This window comes from Vidua chalybeata, chromosome 4 (genome assembly GCF_026979565.1).
Source record: "Vidua chalybeata isolate OUT-0048 chromosome 4, bVidCha1 merged haplotype, whole genome shotgun sequence".
Lineage (NCBI taxonomy): Eukaryota > Metazoa > Chordata > Aves > Passeriformes > Viduidae > Vidua > Vidua chalybeata.
Genome location: NC_071533.1, coordinates 23,986,974 through 23,993,802, shown reverse-complemented (window position 1 = coordinate 23,993,802; position 6,829 = coordinate 23,986,974).

Sequence of the window (6,829 nt, the reverse complement as noted above, 5' to 3'; positions counted from 1 at the left end):
GCGCACACACACACGCACACACACACACACACACTCTCACACTGTAAAATACGACTCCATCACTAAATACAACTCTTAAAATGCGAGTGCCATGCCAATTACAAATGGCATTAGAAATTCTTACATAAACAGCGAGTGCTCAAATTTGAAAATTGTCTAGCTAGATACACATTAAACACCTGCTTGTCAGGAAAAACTATTCCATTAACATTTTGTAACTTTGTGTACCAGTGAGAGAAGGTTCAGACTTTTATACCTCATTTTGCTCTTGCTGTTGCAGACAAATCAGTTGAATAATACTGAAATGCCACAGTGCATATACACAACTTTCCTTTACTGCTAAGTGAGAATGCCAGGGGAATATATGAATTTTGCATATCCTTTCATACTTTGCTCAACAGTGTGACATATCTTGGAAAACAGGGCACTGTGGGTAGATGAAATAGTTGAAATTGTTACTTGCTAGGGAATTTGTTGGGGACAGAAAGGAAAAACCAGGGAATGAACACTGATGAACCGCTGCCTGCTAGAAGTATTGCTTCCTTCTGCAGGTGAAGAACCCTCACAGAAGGGCTCTTGTCCCCATAAATTCTACTGAGCTGTAGAATATGCTATTAGATAAGTTGAATTTATTTATTGATTTACACGTGTAACCAAAATAAGTGTAAGTTCAACTCTAAGTGCTGAAGGAAGACCTAGTGTCAGGATTACCCTTCTGGCAGGGTTTGTTTCACTCCATGATTTTTAGCACATAAGCATAATCTCAATTAAATCCCTGAAGTTGGATGTGTCCATGACCTTTGTGAAAGTCGAGAACATCAAAACAATAATAGCTTTCTGTTTTACTGAATTGTGTATATTTTACTTTAACAGACAAGCATTCTGTAAATCCTTGACATACATAAGTTATTAATAGATTTCATATTCCTAAGATCACTTCTGGAAAATTTGCAGATTCTAATTACAATAACACTGAATATAATCTTTTCTTCTTTTTTTACTAGACACTTCAGAACCAAGTGCTGAATGTAACCTACAGGTGTCTTTGTACCTCTGTCTGCATATGTTAAAGAATTTCCTATAAATTGCTTAGTGGTAGAACATGCTAAACACCTCTCTTATTTGTGTTTATTTATGCACAGTCGTATTTTGTGAAATGGTGCTCCATTGTGATGATGTTGCTGGTCTTGCAGCAGAATGATACTAAATATCTTTGAAGTCAAGTTAACTTTGATTATTTGCAGATACCTGCAGTAAGCTTAAAAAAGTACACTCAAGATGGAGTTAAAATGGAGATGTTTTCTGTGTTCAAGTAATAGCTCCAAAATGACTGAACTAATACTTGATTAAAATCCATGTCTCAAATTTAGGTACTTTGTCATTTGTCGGGTATTATTTGTATAGGTTAAAGCACCACAGTTTAGGTATATCCTGAATTGAAAGTTGGCATGGTGACTGTACTTAAGAACTCATGCAGGCTTGGAGTAGTGTATCTGCTAATTACAACTTTTAAAATGTCAGTGTTAATTGTGTAGAAGTGACTGAAGGGCCTGATGCTCTATGCTAACCTCTGCATCCCAAAATAGGAAGGTTTGAGCTGCAACTGTGGTTTTCCTCTGAAGTAAAATATCTTCTACCTTGTAGCCCCTTTTCTGCCCTCTCATTTTAGTGTTTATTGAAAACTTAAGTTGGGTTCAATGAACAGTTGCCAATCCCAGGAACTGGTATAGCATCTATTTTGTAGATGTGCTAAGTATACTGACATGAACTCAGAGCTCTATGTTCATGTTTTCAATAAGAATTTGCTATTTCAAGCAGCTGTATTTCCAAGAAATAAAGGGAGGGACTGACATATTGAAGGCCACTTACCTAGAAAAGTGTCTCCAACAATTGTTTTCTGCCTGGATCCTGTGATGGGAGCTGGAAAGGCTGCTCTGGCCCCTCCCCAGAAATTCTACTTACTCTTTCATCCTACTGGATTATGAGGGAAAAGCCTAGAGGAGTCCTGCAGCTGGTTTGCTGTTTCACAGGGGTCATCTTGATCCCTGCGGAGCGCAGGAAAAGACAACACCTGTGAAAGACAACGCCGGCATGTTGTGTCTCAGGCTTCCTGCTGCCACCACTGTGCTTATCTCATCCCACTAATATTGACAAATGGCTGCTTCTCCTTTATTCTGGGGTAAGCCTTGTTCTTGAGATACATACAATTCAGTGCAGATATGTCAATAGAATCTGAGCTTGAAACTTTCAGTCATGTACCGACCATGCCCTGGTGGATTTAAAGGTCATCAGCAGGTAAGAGGTCACTACTAGGCATGTTCCTACAAAATACGTATTGTTCCATCAGTGGTTCTGAGGCTTTCAAGTTGTTAAAGCTAATTTTAGAACAATAGAAAATTTAAATTTAAAAGTGTTTTTACAAGACTTGGGGACACAGGCTGAAAGGTTTGACTTTGAATTTATAAATGTAAAAATTCTTTTCTATAATGGTATGGTTTAAAATAAGGTTTGAAAAAGAACTCCAAACTGTTGAACTTCCCTTTTCTTACAAGATGAAATTTAACTGATAAAAATGTATAGTGTCTTTTTGCTTTTTTTCCCTCCAAAAATTGCAGAAGACCTGTATTTTTTTTTCCAGAAGATGACTCTTTGGTATTTGAGCAATGCAAGGCAAAACGAGCAGTGTTCATCTTCATGGTGAATACTGCTATATTTTTAAGACAGTTTATTACTTCCTAGCTCTCTGCACACCTATCTAGGGGGCTTTGAGTCATGACCCCCAGATGCTATAGGCTGGCTCAGCTCTCCAGGCACTATCTCACTTCATACCATCCAAAGCTGTAGCCCGACGGCTTCTGGCTTTGGGAGTGAGATGCCTGTTTGCCAGCTGAAAATTAGAGATGGCCCTAGGCTAAAACTTCAGACTCCAAATATGTTTAAGCCTTGACTGTAGCAATAGGGTGTAAATAATCTTGACCCTATGCTAACAAGGTGAGCACAGGTAATATTTCTAAAGTGTCAGTGGAGTTTTACAAGCTTAGTTTTCTAATGAGCAGCAATGAACTGAAGATAATTTCATCTGCATACCTCTGTTAAAAGACAATTATTATCCTTGTGGTTGAAGATCCTTAAATATCTCTATAAGTGAAAATGTAAACACTGAAGAATTTAAGATAGTTATTTTATTACAGAGGTTTTGTTTTTAAAGATTTTTTTAAAAACAGTAATTAGTCCTAAGGAGCAAATGTATCATGTTTCTTATCAGAAACAGTGTATTTTACAGTTTCACAGAGAGAGCTAATGAACTGGCTAGTGTAGGTTGTAGAACAAGTAATACTTCTTACTCGTTGAAATCTTGCATAATGTTAACCTCTTGTGGGAGCCAAGCTTCTCATGGTAGTGAACAGCACAAAAATGATACCAATAGTGCAGCCTAAGGAAAGAAGCAGGTTATGATTGATTTACCAAAGCGATGCCATCATACCTCTCGTACCTCGAGGTCCATATTGTGCCCCAGGGGCTTGTAATTTACTAATTAATGATTTGAATTACAGAGTCAAACTATTTTGTGAAAGCTGAGATCCCACTTTTTCCTTTGAAAGTTGTACAGTGTGAGGTATTTTGTGCTTCAAAGTAAAGATCCCTTCCAATTCTCTAGCTTCAGAAACTTTTCTCCTATGATCTATAAGAATGCCTTTCTAGTGCCAGTCCATGTACCCAAGCTTTCAAAAACTAGTCAAGAGCTGCAGATCAATGAGATCCAGGCTTTTATATATTAAGAATTTTAAGCCAAATAGTGTTTTGTGTTTGGCTTTGGTGGTTTTGAGTATTCACAGTACACCCAGACTGTGTTTCTAGAGCTCTGATCTCAGAATTCCCTTTTGGTATTTAGAAGAGCTTGTAACTGAGGAGAACTGCAAGATTCCTTAGCAGCCAACACTGGAATATCTATCTTAGCATACTGTTCATCTGTAATTAATGACTGTGAGTCTCTGAAAGGTATAGTGGCTATGAGAGTTTGAGTCTCTCTGGTCAAGTTAAAAATGAACAAATGGAACTGCTGGGAATTCACTTACCCTGGTGAAGAGAATTATTTAAACAAAATATGAGAAAAAGGGTTTCAGTCTTATCTACCTGGGTACTTCCCCCAAAATATCCATTGCTATATGCCATTTTATTCAAGGGTGTTTAGTTACAGGATATAAGTTTTTAATCCTATTTAAATGGTTAATTCAAATAAGAGTTGAATGAAAAAAGGTGAAGATGTTAGTACAAAGGATGGGTGTGTCTATTTTACCTGCCACGACAGCAGGTAAAAAATATGATTACTATTTTCAAATAATTTTTTTTCAGTAGTTTGAATGACAATAAACAGGGTTCTTCTGATTTTGTGGTAAGTAAATAACAAGTATGTTTACAAACCATGCTAGCTTTGATGTAATTAGCTACAGCTTCAGTGAATTTCTTACAAGAAACCCACCTCAGAGAGGTTTTGGCCCTGTATAAGACTGGGGAAGCTGATTAATTTGTCATCTTGCCCACTGCCAGTCACCATCTGTTGCACTGGCACTTTGTGGTAGTTTAAATGTAACAGCAACATCCCACAGGTGTAAGAAAAGCAGGAACGAAACAATAGTGAATCAGGACCGTGAAGTACTCTTGGGCAATACCTGGTTTGCAGTTGTACAAACACATTGTTCTTTCAGTTTTAGAAGGAGAATTTGGCTCTGTTAGTGTTTGCCTAAGATTTATCAGACTTGACAAAACAAAGATCGGACTTTCTGATTAGGTCTGTACATCACAAAAATATACACAAAAGCTGGAGTTATTCTTCAAGTGCTCTGCATACAGTTTGAAAGGTAAATGACCTCTTGTCTTACTGTTAGTGTGCCCTTCTAGTTCTTGCAGGCTTTCTCAGTGACAGACGGTTTAGAAACTTTGTATTTCTTTTAAACTAGGGCAGTATGAATGCATCACTCCTTGAGGAAAAAAATTGGCTGTGTCTCAGAAATAAAGCAGGATTTTCATTCTGCCAAGGATTGCCAACAGAAAATAAATCTTAACGGAATTATCCAGGAATTCCTTGAACTTTTCAGCATTATGCAAATATGGGCCTAAGAATGAATGCAAATATGAGTTTAATTATACTAATTTAAATTATCTTTTATATTTCTGCTAAAAAAGGAAGTCTTAAAATAATCAATTTTGAGATAAACTCTTTGGCTTTGCACAACAGAGCACTGACAAATCTTGATGCAACCTGTTTTGATTTACCTATTATAGGCAGGTTGCAGTTACTTCCAATTTATCTGCTCGTCATAAGGCACTTTTGAAATCTAGAATTTAAAAATTTCAGAATGAATGCAATAGTCAACTGTTACTAGAGCTGTAACAGCAGTTTAGAGAGACAATGAAGAAGAAACTATAGGAGGTGCTAATAATATAGCTGCAGCCCAATGATTGTTGCACTTCCCTTAGCAGCAAGAGAATGTTGTGCTGTTTTCTCTGGAAGAGAGCCATGCACATGTAAATAGAGAAGTGGGTAGGGTGGAGCATCTTCAGCCTCAGCTGGTGGTAGAACCAGTACAGATTGGGACATTTGGAACAACACGTAGCTGAGTTGTGCCCAGGCTGTTTTAGCTGCCACCAACCAAGTAAGATGGAAGCATAAAAGTATATTGGTGACTCAGGCTTTAAATCAGAAACAGTGACAGGTTTTTCAGTATTAGAATTAATATTACTGTAGCTCTCTAGATTTTCTTCCCCCCTGCCCAGTGGTAGGTTATGCTGCTGGCATTTTTTTTCCTGCTAGATGCTTTGTGAAGTTTTTTATGAAGGATTAATCTGAATCAGTTCTGCTGCTTATGAATTATCTTTTTAACCATGCCTCCTTCATAGTGCTGTTACCTGGACTAGTTGGCACAGACAGTACAAAATTCTGGTTTCAGAAAATTTGGAATCTGGAACTGTGCCTCAGCTCATGTAATTCAGCTTAATTCTACAGTGATCTAAATGAGAATCTTAAAAAAAACCCCAAACTCCTTAAAAACACACTGTCTCTGTCCACTATATGGATATGTAAGAAATTTTGTAAAAAGCAGTTACAGGATAACTTAAGAGTACAGATCTTTGCTGAGCTGGGCCTGCTGTCCTGCAGCATGAGCATTTTTATCTAAACCACTTGAGCAATAGCCCCCAGGAATACACCTGTGACCAGTCACAATTCTTGCTGTTTGTTAAAAAGCATGCATGAAATCACATGCTTTTTTGTGCATTAATCCTGCCTAAAAAGGTAGATTAGACACAAATCTATGTCTCAGCCTGTGGGAGGGACAGGGCCTGAGAGAAGCAGGTTGCCTAACTGGCTGCCAACCGAAGGACTCATTCCAAGGTCCAGGAGCCTCGGCTCTGGAGATAGTGTTGGTGAGGTGTGTACGGCGGGGCCCTACCTGTGCGCCTGGCTGGGCCTGGACCTTGGCCTCCGTTATCCCTTCTGCCATCCAGAGGGTCAGGGCAGCTGGGTGTGGGGCAGACGGGCAAGCTGGGGCTATGTCTAGGAACGGCAGCGGGAGCAATGACCCTGATGGCTGTGTGACTCTTGGCCCCTGGGCCGCGGCTGGCGGCAACCGGGAGTTTTGCATCCTGCCCAATTGCCCGCGCGCGGGGCGATCTCGGACAGCCCCGCGCCACCACCTGTGGTGACACAGGGTAGCGGGGAGCCCGCGGCTGCCCTCAGCCCCGGACGGCGGGGCTCAGCCGGCGCTCGGTAAGCGGCCCGGCCCGACGGCGCGGCTGGGACCGAGCGGCGGCTCCGCGCCCCGCCGGGAGC